The sequence below is a fragment of the Anomaloglossus baeobatrachus genome, chromosome 5 (genome assembly GCF_048569485.1).
Source record: "Anomaloglossus baeobatrachus isolate aAnoBae1 chromosome 5, aAnoBae1.hap1, whole genome shotgun sequence".
Lineage (NCBI taxonomy): Eukaryota > Metazoa > Chordata > Amphibia > Anura > Aromobatidae > Anomaloglossus > Anomaloglossus baeobatrachus.
In genome coordinates, this window is record NC_134357.1 from 658,471 (window position 1) to 679,500 (window position 21,030).

Below are 21,030 nucleotides of genomic sequence, written 5' to 3' on the forward strand. Positions count from 1 at the left end.
CCACAGTTCAGCCCATTGACCAACCACTAACCAATGGACACATCCAAGCAGGCCCACTGTAGAACCCTTCCCCTAGTACTAGCACTGTATGCCCCTTCCCCTAGTTTATAGAAGTCTGTTTCTGCTGGAATAAATCTCTGGGCCAAACTGATTAAGGAAAGCTTCACATCCGACTGTGTGTATGTCTGATGTTATTCTTTCAGGCATACACACTAATTACGTCAGGAGCAGCCAACTGGTAAGCATTACAGACTTAGAGGAGACTTAATAGCGGTCTACAAATATCTGAAAGGTAATCACAGTGCAGAGGGAACCCTCCTATTCTCATTAGCACAAGGAAGTACAAGAAGCAACGGGATGAAACTAAAAAGGCGATTCAGATTAAAAATTAGGAAAAACGTTATGACAGTGAGAGCAGTCAAAGTGGAACAGGTGACCACGGGAGTTGGTGAGGGAAGTCAGAGAGTGGAACAGGCAGCCACGGGAGGCAGTGAGCTCTCCATCAAAGGAAAACTTCAAGAAGAAGCTGGATAAAACACATAGCTGGGATGATTGAGGAAAACATGCTATCGCAGGTGGTGGACCTGATGGCACTTGAGGTCCCTTCCAACTCTACCACTCTATGATTTAACTTAACTATAAGGATCAAGGATGGTCAATGTGTGTTGATCTGAAAGTTCGCTCTTCGGGCAGCAAGGAGGACACACAAAGTACCCATGCTTTCTGTATGAATGGGACAGCTGGGATAGGACTTATCACTCGATCCAAAATAGTTGACCTTCAAGAATATCTTTCCAAAACTATGTTCTCGAGTCTGGGGTTTGTGGAATTCTTCTCCAGACACACTTGTGGAGGTTTGAGGGAGATTATGTGGATAATGGTGGTTCCCGTTAGATGTTTGGATATGAAACACTGTCCAATGGTATATTGAGGTATAATAATGCAATGTTTCTGTTGTTGTTCTTTCTTTCTTCCTTTTTCTATTCCTCTTTCTATCTTGTTTTCAAAATATGGTCATGCTGATAGAGCTGTTCTTATGCTCAATATAAAATGAGATATATATGCAAATGATAAGAAGTATGGATAATAAATGTTAATAAAATTTAAATTTAATTGTTAATAAAACGAAGTTAAAAAAATAAAAAAAAATAAAAAAGTACCACACAGCACTCCGTCCCCCCAAATAGAGAGAATCAGGGCTAAACACCAGCCCAAAACCCATGCAGGCAGGGCAGGCTCTCTGCAGAGTGTTGACCGGGAACCATCATCCTCCCCCCCTCCCCCGATCCTGAATGGAGCATAAGGCTATGTGCGCACTTACCGGATTTTTCGCGGATTTTGCCGCGGATTTGCTGCATGTTTCGCTGCAGAAAATGTTCATAACATCTCTGCAGTGAATCACCAGCAAATCCTATGGAGAAAAAAAATCCTGTGCGCACTGGGCGGAATTTGACAGCTGCATGTGTTGCTGCGGGATTCCCGCAGCAAAAACAAGTGCATGTCACTTCTTTTCCGCACATCGCTGCGGGATTTCACTCCATTGACTCAATGTTAATCATGAAATCCCGCAGGGAATAACGCAGGCAGCAAATTCTGTGCGGTTCACTGCGTTTTCCTGCGTTATTCCCTGCGGTATTTTGCGGTTTACCTCCGGTAATGTACATCACTTGCTTGCGGTTTTGCAGGGAAGTGATGTCATTACAGGAAGAGGAAGCCGTGCAGAGAGTAAACACACACAGATCACAGACACACACACATCACAGACATAGAACACATAGACACAGACACATAGAACACACATAGAAAGAAAACGGAAATATAGAAAACAAAGAACGTGGGCTCCGCTGCATATTTACCGTCCAGCCGAGGTAAGCACACAGCGGCGGCCCGGTATTCTCAGGCTGGGGAGGGAGAGGGGCAGGGTTAATGTCCCCCGCCTCACTCCCACCTCCCGCAGCCGAGAATATCAGCCGCAGCTGCCCCGGGACTGTCGCATGCATTATGCGGCAGCACCGGGAGTGTCCTCGGCTCTTCTTGCCACCGTGTAGCAGTGGTGACAAGGTAATACAAGGGGTTAATGATGGTGGGGGATCACCGCCATTAACTCCAGGCTTGATCATGTCAGCGTCTATGTGACAGCTGACATGATCAACCCGTAAGTAAAGTGAAAAAAACACACAGAAAAATCCTTTATTTTAAATAAAACAAACAAGCCTCGTTCACCATTTTATTAACCCCCCCAAACAAAGCTCCGGCGTAATCCACACAGCTCCGGCTCCTGCGTCCTGCGCTGCTTCCATCCAGCCGCGACTGTCACAGACACAGGCTGAATGCAGCAGACAGCAGAGGTAATTACCGGTCATTTCCCACGGCCGGTAATGTGAACTCACTGCCGACCGTGGGAAATGCAGCGATCTGTCCTCTATCTATCCCTCTATCTATCTGTCTATCTATCTATCCCTCTATCTATTCTTCTGTCTATCTACTATCAGAATTAAATGTATTTTTTTTTTTTTTTTTCTTCAATGTGCTTTATTGCATTGAATGCAATAAAGCACATCCCAACCCGCACGCGGCAAAACCGCGGCAATACCGCGAACAATACCGCGGTAAAGCCGCGGCAAACCGCATGCGGTTTTCGGGTGCGGTTTCCCGCGGTTTTTTACCGCGGGTGCGGTAATCTTTGAGAGGATGCGGAATTTTCTCAAGAAAATTCCATTTCCCAGTGCGCACAGAGCCTTATACTTGTACCAGCATAGTGTCCATGACAAGAGCGACATCTGGTGGAGAGAGAGGGCCATTCAAGTATTCATCCTCCAGAGAGCTCTCATTGACATCCAGCCAGGATAGTGCAGCCCCCACGTATCAGAAAAGGGAGCCTCTCCATTCACAGCAACATGCAATTTGGCGGGGTTCATCATAGCCTGTGAATTGTGCCCTTCTGCACTGCTCTTCCATAGAGATCGGTATATTGAGATCATACCCTCACTGATTACAAGGTCCTTGATGTCCCTGGATCTGCGCAGGATGATATCTCTATCTGTAAAGTGTAGGAGTTTAAGGAGGATAGGTCGTGGAGGTGCTCCTGGTGGTGGAGGGTTAGGGTTAGGTGGTGGAGGACGAGCAGGCACCATGTGTGCCCTCTCAATAATGAAGAACGGGGACCGCGCTTCCTTGCCTATGGTGTCTGTTAGCCATCCTCCATCCTCTTTGGTACCCCACCAAATCGCAGATTACTTCTATGGGAGTGGTTTCTGAATCATCCACTTTATTCAGCAATGCTGTGACATTCTGTGTGGCTTTCCCCAGCTCCGGTGTCATTGATGGCAGTTTGTCCTCTGCTGTGCTCATGCGGACCTCCAGGTCCCCCACTCTGGCTGTCACCCCCTGCAGTTCACGTATAATACAAGCCACATCTGAAGTGACAGTCCCCATCTGTGTGCTCAGGGTTGTCAGCTTGTTGTGACACATGTTGCCTGCTGCCAGGACATCTCCCAGCGTGGGTTCAGGGAGGACAGGACCTGGCTCCTCCATGTCTCCCCCTCACTCTCCTCCATGGGCCTCGTTGTCTGCAGTTGCTGGCCTGGCAGACAACTCACAGCCTCCTCGACTTCCAGATCAGCCTCCTGCTCCTCACTATGGACAGCTCTGTCATCAGATGCACCTCAGGAGGTAGGATCTGCTCCAGGGGGCCCCCTAGCAAAGCGCTACAGCCTGCTCACTACTTCTGCAGCTCTGCTGCGGGCCGGAGCTCCAGGCGCCAGCGCCATCTTGGATTCTGTACAGACGTGTTCCATCGAGTCTTTTTCACCCTTCTTAGCTCGGGTCATGGCAGTGTTGGGGCTCCAAGGCTCTCCCAGGCAGTATTGCAGCCCACCAGGGTCGGTTCACTCGTGAGTGGAGCTAGGAATCGGGATATTTGCAGGATCCAGGCAGGAGCTCTCCTGTGTAGCACCCTCCCTACACGTGTCCCAGGCCACAGTGCCGGATATTTCACCTTTTCAACTAAGGCTGCACTTACATCAGCGGTATTTTGCCGCCAAACCGGAGCCGTCATAAATGTGTTTCAGTTCCATTAATTTACAATGGAATTGCGACAAGATACGGTGAAATGCGGCATACACAACCACATGTCACCACATCTTGCCGCAATGCCATTGTAAATTAATTGAACTGAAACGCATTTATGACGGATCCGGTTTTGCGGCAAAATACAGCTGATGTGAGCGCAGCCTAACTTTCCATTTGGATTACAATTTGAAGATGATGGGGGACGATACCAAGGTAGCTAGGAGGTGATGATGATGGGAAACGATACCAAGGTAGATGGAAGGTGAAGATGATGGGGGACGATACCGAGGTAGCTAGGAGGTGATGATGATGGGAAACGATACCAAGGTAGATGGAAGGTGAAGATGATGGGGGACGATACAAAGGTAGCTAGGAGGTGATGATGATGGGAAACGATACCAAGGTAGATGGAAAGTGAAGATGATGGGGGACGATACCAAGGGAGATGGAAGGTGAAGACGAGGGACGATACCAAGGTAGATGGAAGGTGAAGATGATGGGGACGATACCAAGGTAGATGGAAGGTGAAGATGATGGATGACGATACCAAGGTAGATGGAAGGTGAAGATGATGGGGGAAAATACCAAGGCAGATGGAAGGTGAAGATGATGGGGGACGATACCAAGGTAAATGGAAGGTGAAGATGATGGGGGATGATACCAAGGTAGCTAGGAGGTGATGATGATGGGGGACGATACCAAGGTAAATGGAAGGTGAAGATGATGGGGGATGATACCAAGGTAGCTAGGAGGTGATGATGATGGGAAACGATACCAAGGTAGATGGAAAGTGAAGATGATGGGGGACGATACCAAGGGAGATGGAAGGTGAAGACGAGGGACGATACCAAGGTAGATGGAAGGTGAAGATGATGGATGACGATACTAAGGTAGATGGAAGGTGAAGATGATGGGGGATGATACCAAGGTAGATGGAAAGTGAAGATGATGGGGGACGATACCAAGGTAGATGGAAGGTGAAGATGGGGGGACGATACCAAGGTAGATGGAAGGTGAAGATGATGGGGGAAGATACCAAGGTAGATGGAAGATGAAGATGATGGAGGATGATACCATGGTAGATGGAAGGTGAAGATGATGGGGGACGATACCAAGGTAGATGGAAGGTGAAGATGATGGATGACGATACCAAGGGAGATGGAAGGTGAAGATGATGAGGGCGAAACCAAGGTAGATGGAAGGTGAAGATGATGGATGACGATACCAAGGAAGATGGAAGGTGAAGATGATGGAGGACGATACCAAGGTAGATGGAAGGTGAAGATGATGGTTGACGATACCAAGGGAGATGGAAGGTGAAGGTGGGGGGACAATACCAAGGTAGATGGAAGGTGAAGATGATGGAGGACAATACCAAGGTAGATGGAAGGTGAAGATGATGAGGACAATACCAAGGGAGAAGGAAGGTGAAGATGATGGGGCACGATACCAAGGTAGATGGAAGGTGAAGATGATGGAGGACGATACCAAGGTAGATGGAAGGTGAAGATGATGAGGGACGATACTGAGGTAGATGGAAGGTGAAGATGATGAGGGACGATACCAAGGTAGATGGAGGATGAAGATGATGGGGCACGATACCAAGGTAGATGGAAGGTGAAGATGATGGAGAACAATACCAAGGTAGATGGAAGGTGAAGATGATGGGGCACGATACCAAGGTAGATGGAAGGTGAAGATGATGGATGATAATACCAAGGTAGATGGAAGGTGAAGATGATGAGGGATGATACTGAGGTAGATTGAAAGTGAAGATGATGGAGGACGATACTGAGGTAGATGGAAAGTGAAGATGGAGGACAATACCAAGGTAGATGGAAGGTGAAGATGTGGGACGATACCAAGGTAGATGGAGGGTGAAGATGATGGATGACGATACCAAGGTAGATGGAAGGTGAAGATGTGGGACGATACCAAGGTAGATGGAAGGTGAAGATGATGGATGACGATACCAAGGTAGATGGAAGGTGAAGATGATGGATGACGATACCAAGGCAGATGGAAGGTGAAGATGATGGATGACGATACCAAGGTAGATGGAAGGTGAAGATGATGGAGGACGATACCAAGGTAGATGGAAGGTGAAGATGATGGATGACGATACCAAGGCAGATGGAAGATGAAGATGAGGGATGATACCAAGGTAGATGGAAGGTGAAGATGATGGATGACGATACCAAGGTAGATGGAAGGTGAAGATGATGGGGGACGATACCAAGGTAGATGGAAGGTGAAGATGATGGATGACGATACCAAGGTAGATGGAAGGTGAAGATGATGGGGGACGATACCAAGGTAGATGGAAGGTGAAGCTGATGGATCACGATACCAAGGTAGATGGAAGGTGAAGATGATGAGGGACGATACCAAGGTAGATGGAAGGTGAAGATGATGGATGACGATACCAAGTTGGATGGAAGGTGAAGATGATGGAGGACGATACCAAGGCAGATGGAAGGTGAAGATGATGGAGGACGATACCAAGGCAGATGGAAGGTGAAGATGATGGATGACGATACCAAGGTAGATGGAAGGTGAAGATGATGGATGACGATACCAAGGCAGATGGAAGATGAGGGATGATACCAAGGTAGATGGAAGGTGAAGATGGGGGGGGGCAATACCACGAGAAGATCCGCAGCCTTCTAGAAGAGGAAAAGGAGCAAGAATTCATTCCAATAAAGATACAGAATGAATGTTCAATACATTTTTATATATAACACTGTGCACATATTTGGCAACAATTAAGAATTTTCTTCTTGATATGGCTTGTACGTAATGTCATGCATGTTTTCTGCAAAATCCACAAGCGATGATTAGAAATAAAAAAGTTTTTTAAAATCAGGGCATAAGAAAACAGGAATCAATCATTGGATTTGAGACAATTTTCAAACCCCCAAATGTTGCATCTCTGCAATTCCCTAGTAATAGCGTCCGCTCAGCAGGACAAGGCTTATTGTCTTCTGGAGGAAATCATAATGACGGGTCTGAACACCGAGGTCATGTTATCTGTATCCGGTGACCAGAGACGGGCGCAGAAGCCGAGCAGGACGCACAAGTCATTCTCCGCAGACATCACTGCTGTCATGGAGGGCGAGGGTTTGATGCCGCCATCTTTGCTCCATAACTTCATCCACCCTGGAGGAACAGACACCCATGGGAGATGGCAGGAAAAGACGATAATTACTTACCGGTAACTGGATTTTCCAGAGCCATGACAGCACCGTACATGAGAGAGTGAATCCGCCTTTCTGAAATAAAAGAGGCGACAACGCTCCCAAACCCTAGTGTGTTATAGAACATTAGAGGTACCCGCCTTATGAATAGACATATCCATCACCAAACAGGGGAAAACCCCATCGTGCTGTACACAATCTACATACTGTGAGACCAGACACTTTCCCATGACAGCACCGTACATGAGAGAATAAAATAGAAGAAATTTAGGGTGGGACCACCGCAGAGAGCACCTTTCTCCGAAGGGACAGAACCAACAGAAACACATCCAAACAGTGGTGGAAGGTGAAGACCCTACTGCAGCCTCAGATCTGCTCTACCGAGGCACTCGCTGGATATAGCCCGAGTACAGGGGGCCAGTATGGATACACCCTGGGAAAATGGAAGTGGTTGCTGATATCTCTTCACCGTTTGTTGCATATTAGTACATGGGAGGGGCTAAATATTTAAGGCCGGGTAACGCCCATGGTGGCCATCTGCAAAGCCGCCATTTTGAATTCAACTTTACTTTTTTGAATGGTTATTGGGTCATGTGACATCAGACAGAGAATTGCACAAGAAAAACAATGGTGCGCTCATTACTAACGCAGCTTTATTGATTATTGAGTAATTGACGCATTTGTCATGGAGCAACGACAGTAACCAGTAAAGGATGAGCTCAATGTGCTGCCCATTGTGTTGTCAGCGCCATTGTCTTCTCCGACTCCTGACACACTGACAGCAATACCGCAGATCCAGGGTCCAGGACGGGGGGCACCTGACACAGCGGGTACAGGAGGCCTGCGGTGACATTTCTTCTGTGGTATTGCTGTCGGGGTGTCAGGACTAGTGGGAGAAGAGAATGGTGCCGACAACCACAATGGGCAGCACTTTGAGCTCATCCTTTACTGGTTACTGTCGTTGCTTCATGTTACAAACGTGTCAATATCTCGATAATGAATAAAGCTACGTTAAAAAATGAGTGCACCATTGTTTTTCTTGTGCAATTCTATATGTGTTTGATTTGTCACATGACCCAATTACTATTGAAAAAAGTAAAGTTAAATTCAAAATGGCGGCTTTGCAGATGGCCACCATGGGCGTCACCCGGCCTCAAATGTTCTGCCCCTCTCATGTACTAATATGCCACATGGAGAGGTAAATAGAATGGAAACTTCAGCTCACCTGCTGCCCAGACTGCTCAGCCTTGCGGGTGCCTAGGATCCTTCGGTTTATCCCAACCGGTAACAGGCAACGTGGAGTGTAGAAGGAAATGATCCGGCACAAAATCTCCTTAGGTAAAAACATCCAAAATTTATTGAAACATCATTAAAAAACAGCGTGAAGACCAAGTATCCACTCAGATGGTAGGCATGGGGATCATGATAACTTAACGCGTTTCGGACTGTTATAAAAGCAAAAAAAGTCCTTAATCATAAGTGTCTCATGAACACTGCAGAGCTACTAAAATAGACTGATCTGAAGAGTAAGTAAGAGGGAGGAGTGGAGGTATGCTAATTCACATAATCTAATATGAATATATATATAATCAACACCCATACGGGGATCGACACTATTCATATGTGTGTGCATAAATCTCCCTTCGATCTGTATGGGGGGGGGGGGGAACAGGGGGAAAGTGGGTAGGGAATAACCTGGAAAAATAATCAGATTAATCAAATCCTTATATTGGGGAGGATTAGGAGGGCCCATCAAAAACTACCCTGTAAATATCTATATATCCCCTATAATACGAGCAGATCGGGCAGATTTCTGATCTGCTGAAATGAGAGTATATACATCCTCTGTAATACAAGCAGATCGGGCTCATTTCGGATAGCTGCTGAAGTGGGACTTTATATATCTCTTATAATACGAGCAGATTGAACAGATTTCTGATAGCTACTGAGGTAGGGGTATATATATCTCCTATAATACGAGCAGATCGGACAGAAATCTGATTGTTGTTGAACCATGCTGTGTATGTGGATCGTACATTTTGAGAGCAGATACTCGGCACTTGTGAATGACAGGTATAAACTAGAGAAATGCAGGGAATAATCTAGAAAAATGGTCAGATCAGTCATGTCCATATATTTTGGGAAGGATTAGGAGGGCCCATCGAAAACCACCCTGTGAATATCTATATATCCCCTATAATATAAGCAAGTGTCGATCCCCGTATGGGTGTTGATTATATATATATTCATATTAGATTACGTGAATGATTTAATACAGATTTGATACATTGGACATATAAATCTCACTATCCAAAACCCATCTAACCAATTGATACCATTTCGTTGTTATTTTTACCTTTATTCCCACTTTTTATATTTATATTTGTATTTATTTTCATTTCATTTTCATATTTATATTCATATTTATTTTATTTTTACATATCTGTTTTCCCCCCCTTTCTGTTTTTCTTTATATACAATTAATCTCACATATTAAACACATATTCCCAATTGAAGGGTGACTCCATCAATCCTGACCTCCACCTGATGTTTGCATGTAATTAGCATACCTCCACTCCTCCCTCTTACTTACTCTTCAGATCAGTCTATTTTAGTAGCTCTGCAGTGTTCATGAGACACTTATGATTAAGGACTTTTTTTGCTTTTATAACAGTCCGAAACGCGTTAAGTTATCATGATCCCCATGCCTACCATCTGAGTGGATACTTGGTCTTCACGCTGTTTTTTAATGATGTTTCAATAAATTTTGGATGTTTTTACCTAAGGAGATTTTGTGCCGGATCATTTCCTTCTACACTCCACGTTGACTAATATGCCACAAACTGTGAAGAGATCAGCAACCACTTCCATTTTACCAGGGTGTATCCATACTTATGGTCCACACTGTAGAACGGGCCCTAGTCACCTGAGGAGGGGCCTGACCTGACCCTTAATGTGCCAACTAATGGCCTCCTTACCCACCTACCAATAGTGGATCTGGTGGCCGCATTCCCTCTATGTGGATCGCCAAAGAACAAACATGGCGGAGGATTTTTGCCATGGCCGAGTTATGTCAGGAATCATCAGGGAATACAGTAACTGGAGGGAGACACAATAGGGTCTTACCAGATAAAACAGTCGGTGACAGAGATTACACTCTACTAGGGTTGTGACAGACAACTCCTAGTGTAGCTTATGGAGAAAATGGCGACAGCAGCAGCCCCGATGAAGCCACGCGTAATTGAGAGAGATGGGTTTTATGCCGCGCGATCATATAACCCATATTGATACCGTGTTTCCCCGATAGTAAGACACCCCCGATAGTAAGACGTAGTGGGGGTTTTGGGGGGGGTCGGCTAATGTAAGACGTACCCCGAAAGTAAGACGTAGTAAAAAATTTATTTATTTTTTTTCCTCTTTACAGTACAGTTACAGCGGCCGAGCGCTCAGCTGAGAGCTGACACATGCCGGCGGTCTGGCGCTCAGCTGAACGCCCTGACATGCCGGCAGCAAAGCGCTCAGCTGAGAGCTGACACATGCCGGCGGTCTGGCGCTCAGCTGAACGCCCTGACATGCCGGCGGCTTAGTGCTCAGCTGAGAGCTGACACATGCCGGCGGTCTGGCGCTCAGCTGAACGCCCTGACATGCCGGCGGCAAAGCGCTCAGCTGAGAGCTGACACATGCCGGCGGTCTGGCGCTCAGCTGAACGCCCTGACATGCCGGCGGCTTAGTGCTCAGCTGAGAGCTGACACATGCCGGCGGTCGGGCGCTCAGCTGAGCGCTCGGCTACCGAGAAATGTTGAAATGTTGCAGTAATGTTGTCCGTGGTCCATCAGGACCATGGACAACATACAAAATCACACAGCCTCAGTGCCCTCATGTGCAGCCGCTGGTGGTTAAGTTTCCTTAAGGCGCAATCGCGGCAAGTCCCCATACGGTACATTGCATGGAGACTTGCTGCGATTGCTGTGGGATTTTTTCCAATATAAGACATACCCCGAAAGTAAGACATAGTGGCACTTTTGGGGGTAAAAAGAAAGTAAGACACTGTCTTACTTTCGGGGAAACACGGTATTGATTATTCCATTTTTTATTTATCACACAGGTGACCTGACCCTAATATAAATAAAAAATGGAATAATCAATATCTGTCTTCTGGTGATCGAGCGGCATATAACCCATCTCTATCTTGACTACACGTGACATCAGGGAATGAAACCTGCTCCCCTTGTGACTTGGGATTTCCACAGAAGGAGGGTAATAATTTCCGGGCCCCTATGGAATTTTGAGTTGACCTCGGGAAGAAAAGCCAGGTCCGGCTTAAATATTATTCCAACATCCTGAATTGTAGTGAAGGGAGGGTTAATGGAAATGGCTCAAACCTCACAATGCGTCTGGATGATGTTAATGCTACGAATAGTGCCAGCTTCAGGCTGAGAGGCTTAGTAGAGACCTAGGAGATGGTTAAAGGAATGGTTAGTAAGGGCGTTAATACAAAGTTAAGGCCCCCGGGGGCTATCCCAGGCCTTGCTAGTGTTCTAGAAGTAAATGGGGCCCATTGAACTTACATACCCAAGGATGGTCCGCCATTTGTCTATCAAAGAGTGTGCCCAGGGCTGCTACCTGCGCTCTCGATGTACTAGTAGAGAGGCCCCTTTCAGATCCTTCTGCAGAAACTGCACCACTCGTGGAATCGGAACATGCTGATGTTCTGATAGCCGTCGCCCCGAGAACTCCAGGCATTTTCCCCATACTGCTGCACACTTGGTGGAAGTACCTTCCTTCCTATAACAAAGGAGGGTGGAATTTAAGTTTGGAGAAAAACCCCTTGCCGTTAGAAGGTTCCTCTCAAGTTCCAGGCTGTCCAGTGTAACCCCTGTACTTGAGAATGAAGAACTGGCCCCCAAGAAAATAGATCAGGTTTGCCTGGTAGAATCCATGGGACTGATATAGACCAAATTATCAGCTACATGAACATTGTCTCTGTGGCCAGAAGGGGCTACCATGATGACTCTGGCCTGCTCCGTCCCGACTTCCTCCAGAAATAGCCGGATTAGTGGGAAAGCTGATAACACGTATGCTAGTGTGAAGTCCCATCTTTGTAGAAGTGCGTCCATTCCCTATGGTGGTCCCTGCGATCTAGGGAATCGTCTAAGTGCAGATTTTCCTGATTTGCAAATAAATCCTTTTCTGGTTCCCCTCAACCTGAACAGATCTGTTTGAACACGTCCTGGTGTAAAATCCACCCAGTTTGTTGGAGTATGGCAACTGAGGTAGTCGGCTATGATGTTTGCTGAGCCTTACCGGTAATGAGCCGTGAGTGACCGCAACCTCATTCCCGCTATAAGAATTTTTTTCTATCAGAGAGTTTGACCTGGTGCCCTGGTTATTTAGGTAGGTCACTACCGTACTGTTGTCTGAGAGGATTACCATGTTTTCCTTGGTGATCTGCTCTACTAGTATCTGTAATGCCTCTGTCACGGCTGGTAGATCTTTCAATGCCTCACGAATGTGTGTGTCATCATTGCACAGGGGCCATGCTAATCTTCTCTGTATCATTCCAATGTTCGTATATGTGCTGCAGAAGCAAGGCTCGATTCCATTCCCCTTGAAGGTCCCTTAGGTGGGCTCCCCACGCCACTGGTTCGGCGTCTGTAGCGATAACCACCGGCTCTACTGTGCTTCAGGGAACTCCACTCCAGTGATCTCAAAACCCACTATACCGCAGGGATCGTAGACATCAGGGAACCGGATACTGCTCCCCTTAGAGAAAATACTTGGCTTCGTCTGAGCTGATAAGACTTTGTCTTATTTGGACATTTTTCCTGGTGGAAGGAAACTGTACTGAATCCAGATTGTTCTGAATTTGTACTGAAACCCTGATTTTAGACGGGGTCTTTCATTGACTGTCTCACGTTCACCAACTGTCCCAACCCTGAGAGGACTGATGTGACTTGGCTGACAGCTCCTGAACAATCCTCCTTTGATTTCCCACTAGCAGAAGGTCATCCAGGAAAGGGACTACTATTAGGACAGTTGTTTTTTTCTATATAAGATGCCATGTCTGACACAATTTAGGTGAACACCTTCGGGGCTACCGAGATGCCAAACGGAAGACACTGATACTGAAGGCGAGTCAGGGAACCCCCGATTCGTGCGATGCTGGGCATGGAGGAAGGGGACCGCACATGCGACCAGCGCGGCCCCGTGACACCTGGATCCTGGAGACCGCATAGCCCGCAGAGACCCAATCATCTGGAAAAATTTCCCCAAGTAAACTTCAGTATCCTCTTCCAGGAACAGGAAACCACACTGGGGTTTTGGAGAGATGCCGCCCCTTTTATTTCAGAAAGGTTTCCTGTTCCTGGGGGCGGATACAGTCTCTTATGTACAGTGCTGTCATGGGAAAGGAAAAAAGAATGGAAGGACAATGTAAATAAACATTATGGAAACATGTCTGAGGCTGCGATGAGTCAGGGTGCAGAGATAGATGGTGATGGGCTCGGTTCTGAGAGGTGAGGACTCAGACACAAACCATCCCAATCTACCGCAGGGTGGATCCCAGCAATCCACCGACAGTCTCAACACTGTAAGAGATCAGTAACACTTATCAGCCAGTAACCCGCGTCCGGCTCCCACCGCCGAACACTGCCCGGCTCCCACCGCCAAACACTGCCCGGCTCCCACCGCCGAACACTGCCCGGCTCCCACCGCCGAACACTGCCCGGCTCCCACCGCCTAACACTGCCCGGCTCCCACCGCCTAACACTGCCCGGCTCCCACCGCCTAACACTGCCCGGCTCCCACCGCCTAACACTGCCCGGCTCCCACCGCCTAACACTGCCCGGCTCCCACCGCCTAACACTGCCCGGCTCCCACCGCCGAACACTGCCCGGCTCCCACCGCCGAACACTGCCCGGCTCCCACCGCCGAACACTGCCCGGCTCCCACCGCCGAACACTGCCCGGCTCCCACCGCCGAACACTGCCCGGCTCCCACCGCCGAACACTGCCCGGCTCCCACCGCCGAACACTGCCCGGCTCCCACCGCCGAACACTGCCCGGCTCCCACCGCCGAACACTGCCCGGCTCCCACCGCCGAACACTGCCCGGCTCCCACCGCCGAACACTGCCCGGCTCCCACCGCCGAACACTGCCCGGCTCCCACCGCCGAACACTGCCCGGCTCCCACCGCCGAACACTGCCCGGCTCCCACCGCCGAACACTGACCGGCTCCCACCGCCGAACACTGACCGGCTCCCACCGCCGAACACTGACCGGCTCCCACCGCCGAACACTGACCGGCTCCCACCGCCGAACACTGACCGGCTCCCACCGCCGAACACTGACCGGCTCCCACCGCCGAACACTGACCGGCAGTGCACAGCTGTGAAAATCTCTGTCCAGAAGTATAGGATAATGACTTATCTATACTGATACAATGCAATAAACCATCAGCTGATGGAGAAAAGGAAGAATCCCTCATGTGAGCACCTAACCCTAGCCATCTAGTTCAGAGGTGGGAACCTCTCCTCTGCCAAGGGCCATTTGGATATTTAGAGCATCATTCAAGGCCGTATATGATGAACTCCCCTCTAATGTCATGGCTGGAGCCGCTGATCTTTGGGGATATTAGGTGATATTCGGTGGAACTGATGATGTTGCTTATTCAGGCGTGCATCGATCGGGAATAGTGATCGGCTGATTCTGACTGTAAAAGTCCGGATCCGTGCGGGTTCAAGAGAATCTGATCACCGACTCTGGGCCCAGAGTAACTCCAGGTAACGACCCAGGTCCGGCAATTTGGGTAATTAAAAAAAAAAATAAATTAAATAAATGGGGAAAGAAAAAAAGGGGAAAGCAGGCGCATTATACGTACAGCGTTTATCAAGCGGCTGTACACTGCTTCCGGGCCGCTCACCCCACTTCCTGGTCAACTCATCCTACTTCCCGAGCCGCTCATTAACCTCATGCATATGCACTGCTTCCACTGCCCACCTGCAGGTCCAGCGCCCAGGACCACAGACTTAGGATGGCTGTCACGGACAGACTAGAGGTAAGATGCCCCCTCAGCAGGATCCCGAGAACCCCGAAACCCTTTAACCCCTGTATAGGGATCTGGAATTACAACAAGGTCCAGGAGATCGCTGCCTATGGAAGCCTGCAATCCAGAGAAAAGTAGTTGTCAGGCAGGGTCAAAACCAGGAGGTAGGAAAAAAAACAAACCACAAAACAAAACTGGTACTGGCTCCTCTCCTGTCATCAGCATAGTCCACGGCGGCACCTGGTGACCGAAGCAGAACTCACAAGAGAGGACTCTGGTGGAAACGTGACAGTGCGTCTCTGATTAGTTGCAGTCAGACATGTCCCCACCCCGTGTGACAGTTTCTGACTACTTTCAATCAGAGGCGCGGTCTGCTTCTCTATTGATGTAAAATAAATAAATATTGGCGTAGGGTCCCCCCATATTATGATGCCCAGCGCAGATATACGGCTACAGGCTGCAGCCCCCAGCCCTGCACTTATCTTGTCTGTGTATCAAAATAAGAGGGTCTGCATGCAACTTTATTTTTTTTTAATTATTTAAATAATTTTCAAAACCGGCATGTGGTCCCCCCAATTTTGATGCCCAGCCATGATAAATCAACAGCTGGGAAAAGGTATTTTGAGGCTGGGGAGGTCCATGCTTATTGGGCCTCCCCTGCTGTATACTGTGCAGTATATACATCACATAGGAGACACTGTTGTCAGGATGTAATTCCTCACTGCATCTGCCATAGCGTCCTGTAGTGAGTCAGCGTATAGGAGCTATAGTAGGGAAATAATGTGGGGGGGAGGTTTAGTGATCAGCAGGTTTCCTAGTGTCTAACAGAGCAGTACAAAAACCTACAAATGGCCCAACCTAAAGGCCCTGTCACATACAGATAAATCTGCGGCAGATCTGTGGTTGCAGTGCAATTGTGGACAATCAGTGGCAGGTTTGTGGCTGTGTACAAATGGAACAATATGTCCATGATTTCACTGCAACCACAGATCTGCCAAAGATTTATCTCTGTGTGACGGGGCCTTTAGATCTCAGGAGGACCCTAAACAGTAGGGTAACAGTCGGGAGACTGAGCGGCTTTCTGCAGACACAGTGGAGCACTGTAGGAGTCTTCACAGAAGGTTATGGTGTCATTGACCTTCATGAATGACTTGCAGAGACTTCGATAGCAGCTTTGCCCCCAGTTGGTCACCCAAAGCTTGATCCAGCCGCAGGCACGTCACTAGACGCTTGTACCAGCCGCAGGCATGTCACTAGACGCCTGAACCAGTCGCAGGCATGTCACTAGACGCCTGAACCAGCCGCAGGCATGTCACTAGACGCCTGAACCAGCCGCAGGCATGTCACTAGACGCTGGAACCAGCCGCAGGCATGTCACTAGACGCCTGAACCAGCCGCAGGCATGTCACTAGACGCCTGAACCAGTCGCAGGCATGTCACTAGACGCCTGAACCAGTCGCAGGCATGTCACTAGACGCCTGAACCAGCCGCAGGCATGTCACTAGACGCCTGAACCAGCCGCAGGCATGTCACTAGACACTGGAACCAGCCGCAGGCATGTCACTAGACGCTGGAACCAGCCGCAGGCATGTCACTAGACGCCTGAACCAGCCGCAGGCATGTCACTAGACGCTGGAACCAGCCGCAGGCACGTCACTAGATGCTTGTACCAGCCGCAGGCACGTCACTAGACGCTGGAACCAGCCGCAGGCACGTCACTAGACGCCTGAACCAGCCGCAGGCACGTCACTAGACGCCTGAACCAGCCGCAGGCACGTCACTAGACGCTGGAACCAGCCGCAGGCACGTCACTAGACGCTGGAACCAGCCGCAGGCACGTCACTAGACGCTGGAACCAGCCGCAGGCACGTCACTAGACGCTGGAACCAGCCGCAGGCACGTCACTAGACGCTGGAACCAGCCGCAGGCACGTCACTAGACGCTGGCACCAGCCGCAGGCACGTCACTAGACGCTGGCACCAGCCGCAGGCATGTCACTAGACGCTGGAACCAGCCGCAGGCACGTCACTAGACGCTGGAACCAGCCGCAGGCACGTCACTAGACGCTGGCACCAGCCGCAGGCACGTCACTAGACGCTGGCACCAGCCGCAGGCACGTCACTAGACGCCTGAACCAGCCGCAGGCATGTCACTAGACGCTGGAACCAGCCGCAGGCATGTCACTAGACGCTGGAACCAGCCGCAGGCATGTCACTAGACGCTGGAACCAGCCGCAGGCACGTCACTAGACGCTGGCACCAGCCGCAGGCACGTCACTAGACGCTGGCACCAGCCGCAGGCACGTCACTAGACGCCTGAACCAGCCGCAGGCATGTCACTAGACGCTGGAACCAGCCGCAGGCATGTCACTAGACGCTGGAACCAGCCGCAGGCATGTCACTAGACGCTGGCACCAGCTGCAGGCATGTCACTAGACGCTGGAACCAGCCGCAGGCATGTCACTAGACACTGGAACCAGCCGCAGGCATGTCACTAGACGCTGGAACCAGCCGCAGGCATGTCACTAGACGCTGGAACCAGCCGCAGGCATGTCACTAGACGCCTGAACCAGCCGCAGGCATGTCACTAGACGCTGGAACCAGCCGCAGGCACGTCACTAGATGCTTGTACCAGCCGCAGGCACGTCACTAGACGCTGGAACCAGCCGCAGGCACGTCACTAGACGCCTGAACCAGCCGCAGGCACGTCACTAGACGCCTGAACCAGCCGCAGGCACGTCACTAGACGCTGGAACCAGCCGCAGGCACGTCACTAGACGCTGGAACCAGCCGCAGGCACGTCACTAGACGCTGGAACCAGCCGCAGGCACGTCACTAGACGCTGGAACCAGCCGCAGGCACGTCACTAGACGCTGGAACCAGCCGCAGGCACGTCACTAGACGCTGGCACCAGCCGCAGGCACGTCACTAGACGCTGGCACCAGCCGCAGGCATGTCACTAGACGCTGGAACCAGCCGCAGGCACGTCACTAGACGCTGGAACCAGCCGCAGGCACGTCACTAGACGCTGGCACCAGCCGCAGGCACGTCACTAGACGCTGGCACCAGCCGCAGGCACGTCACTAGACGCCTGAACCAGCCGCAGGCATGTCACTAGACGCTGGAACCAGCCGCAGGCATGTCACTAGACGCTGGCACCAGCCGCAGGCATGTCACTAGACGCTGGAACCAGCCGCAGGCACGTCACTAGACGCTGGCACCAGCCGCAGGCACGTCACTAGACGCTGGCACCAGCCGCAGGCACGTCACTAGACGCCTGAACCAGCCGCAGGCATGTCACTAGACGCTGGAACCAGCCGCAGGCACGTCACTAGACGCTGGCACCAGCCGCAGGCACGTCACTAGACGCTGGCACCAGCCGCAGGCACGTCACTAGACGCCTGAACCAGCCGCAGGCATGTCACTAGACGCTGGAACCAGCCGCAGGCATGTCACTAGACGCTGGAACCAGCCGCAGGCATGTCACTAGACGCTGGCACCAGCCGCAGGCATGTCACTAGACGCTGGAACCAGCCGCAGGCATGTCACTAGACGCTGGAACCAGCCGCAGGCATGTCACTAGACGCTTGTACCAGCCGCAGGCACGTCACTAGACGCTGGAACCAGCCGCAGGCATGTCACTAGACGCTTGTACCAGCCGCAGGCATGTCACTAGACGCTTGTACCAGCCGCAGGCATGTCACTAGACGCTGGCACCAGCCGCAGGCATGTCACTAGACGCTTGTACCAGCCGCAGGCACGTCACTAGACGCTGGAACCAGCCGCAGGCATGTCACTAGACGCTGGAACCAGCCGCAGGCATGTCACTAGACGCTGGAACCAGCCGCAGGCATGTCACTAGACGCTGGAACCAGCCGCAGGCATGTCACTAGACGCTTGTACCAGCCGCAGGCACGTCACTAGACGCTGGAACCAGCCGCAGGCATGTCACTAGACGCTTGTACCAGCCGCAGGCATGTCACTAGACGCTGGCACCAGCCGCAGGCATGTCACTAGACGCTGGAACCAGCCGCAGGCATGTCACTAGACGCTTGTACCAGCCGCAGGCACGTCACTAGACGCTGGAACCAGCCGCAGGCATGTCACTAGACGCTGGAACCAGCCGCAGGCACGTCACTAGACGCTGGCACCAGCCGCAGGCACGTCACTAGACGCTGGCACCAGCCGCAGGCACGTCACTAGACGCCTGAACCAGCCGCAGGCATGTCACTAGACGCTGGAACCAGCCGCAGGCATGTCACTAGACGCTGGAACCAGCCGCAGGCATGTCACTAGACGCTGGAACCAGCCGCAGGCATGTCACTAGACGCTGGAACCAGCCGCAGGCACGTCACTAGACGCTGGCACCAGCCGCAGGCACGTCACTAGACGCTGGCACCAGCCGCAGGCACGTCACTAGACGCCTGAACCAGCCGCAGGCATGTCACTAGACGCTGGAACCAGCCGCAGGCATGTCACTAGACGCTGGAACCAGCCGCAGGCATGTCACTAGACGCTGGCACCAGCCGCAGGCATGTCACTAGACGCTGGAACCAGCCGCAGGCATGTCACTAGACGCTTGTACCAGCCGCAGGCATGTCACTAGACACTGGAACCAGCCGCAGGCACGTCACTAGACGCTGGAACCAGCCGCAGGCATGTCACTAGACGCTGGCACCAGCCGCAGGCATGTCACTAGACGCTGGAACCAGCCGCAGGCATGTCACTAGACGCTGGCACCAGCCGCAGGCATGTCACTAGACGCTGGAACCAGCCGCAGGCATGTCACTAGACGCTTGTACCAGCCGCAGGCATGTCACTAGACACTGGAACCAGCCGCAGGCACGTCACTAGACGCTGGAACCAGCCGCAGGCATGTCACTAGACGCTGGCACCAGCCGCAGGCATGTCACTAGACGCTGGAACCAGCCGCAGGCATGTCACTAGACGCTGGCACCAGCCGCAGGTATGTCACTAGACACTGGAACCAGCCGCAGGCATGTCACTAGACGCTGGAACCAGCCGCAGGCATGTCACTAGACGCTGGCACCAGCCGCAGGCATGTCACTAGACACTGGAACCAGCCGCAGGCATGTCACTAGACGCTGGAACCAGCCGCAGGCATGTCACTAGACGCTGGAACCAGCCGCAGGCATGTCACTAGACACTGGAACCAGCCGCAGGCATGTCACTAGACGCTTGTACCAGCCGCAGGCATGTCACTAGACGCTGGAACCAGCCGCAGGCATGTCACTAGACGCTGGAACCAGCCGCAGTCATGTCACTAGACGCTGGAACCAGCCGCAGGCATGTCACTAGACGCTGGAACCAGCCGCAGGCACGTCACTAGACGCTGGAACCGGCCGCAGGCATGTCACTAGACGCTTGTACCAGCCGCAGTCATGTCACTAGACGCTGGAACCAGCCGCAGGCATGTCACTAGACGCTGGAACCAGCCGCAGGCATGTCACTAGACGCTGGCACCAGCCGCAGGCATGTCACTAGACGCCTGAACCAGCCGCAGGCATGTCACTAGACGCTGGCACCAGCCGCAGGCATGTCACTAGACGCTGGAACCAGCCGCAGGCACGTCACTAGACGCTGGCACCAGCCGCAGGCACGTCACTAGACGCCTGAACCAGCCGCAGGCATGTCACTAGACGCTGGCACCAGCCGCAGGCATGTCACTAGACGCTGGAACCAGCCGCAGGCATGTCACT

At 51.2% G+C, this 21,030-nt stretch overlaps 1 protein-coding gene and 1 non-coding gene across 4 annotated transcripts in view; both read right to left on the minus strand.

Moving 5' to 3' along the window:
* Positions 1 to 21,030, minus strand: part of INPP5F (inositol polyphosphate-5-phosphatase F) — a 261,116-nt gene that overhangs the window by 134,157 nt on the left and 105,929 nt on the right. The window lies entirely within an intron of this gene.
* LOC142313576 (U6 spliceosomal RNA) lies at positions 12,756 to 12,858 on the minus strand. The gene has a single exon (XR_012754569.1). It is a non-coding gene; the product is annotated as a U6 spliceosomal RNA (small nuclear RNA).